Here is a 770-nt window from a genome sequence, read left to right as displayed (position 1 = left end):
TGGCATTCATCATAACACAAAGGATGTTGCAAGATCTGTCCTGAAGTACATTGCTGTCAGTGATAGGATAATATCCATACACCTACAAGGAAGACCCATTAATATGACTATTATTCAAATTTATGGACCAACCACCAAAGCCAAACATTAGGAAATTGAAAATTTTAATCAACTTCTGCAGTCTGAAATTGACCGAACATGCAATCAGGATGTGTTAATTATTACTGGTGACTGGAATGCAAAAGTTGGAAACAGAGAAGAATCACCAGTGGTTGGAAAATTTGGCCTTGGTGACAGAAATAATGCTGGAACTTGCATGGTAGAATTTTGCAAGACCAATAACTTCTTCATTGCAAACACCTTTTTTCAACAACACAAATGGTGGCTCTACACGTGGACTTCACCAGATGGAACACACAGGAATAAGATTGACTACATCTGTGGCAACAGGCAGTGGAAAAGTTCAATCTCTTCAGCCAAAACCAGGCCAGGAGCTGATTGTGGAACAGACCATCAACTACTCATATGCAAGTTCAACTTGAAGTTGAAATCAATTAAAGTCCAAGAGAGCCAATATATGATCTTGAATATATCCTTCCTGGATTTAGAGACCATCTAAAGAATAGATTTGATGCATTGAACACCAACGACCAAAAACCAGAATTGTGCGAGGAGATCAAGAACATTATCCATGAAGAAAGCAAGAGATCACTAAAAAGATGAGAAAGGAAGAGAAGACCAAAATGGATGACAGAAGAGACTCTGAAACT

The sequence above is a fragment of the Orycteropus afer genome, unplaced genomic scaffold, assembly GCF_000298275.1.
Source record: "Orycteropus afer afer isolate SDZICR_OR568_19922 unplaced genomic scaffold, OryAfe1.0 scaffold00305, whole genome shotgun sequence".
Taxonomy (NCBI): domain Eukaryota; kingdom Metazoa; phylum Chordata; class Mammalia; order Tubulidentata; family Orycteropodidae; genus Orycteropus; species Orycteropus afer.
The sequence above is the reverse complement of the archived record's forward strand: the minus strand, read 5'-3'. Positions refer to the sequence as shown.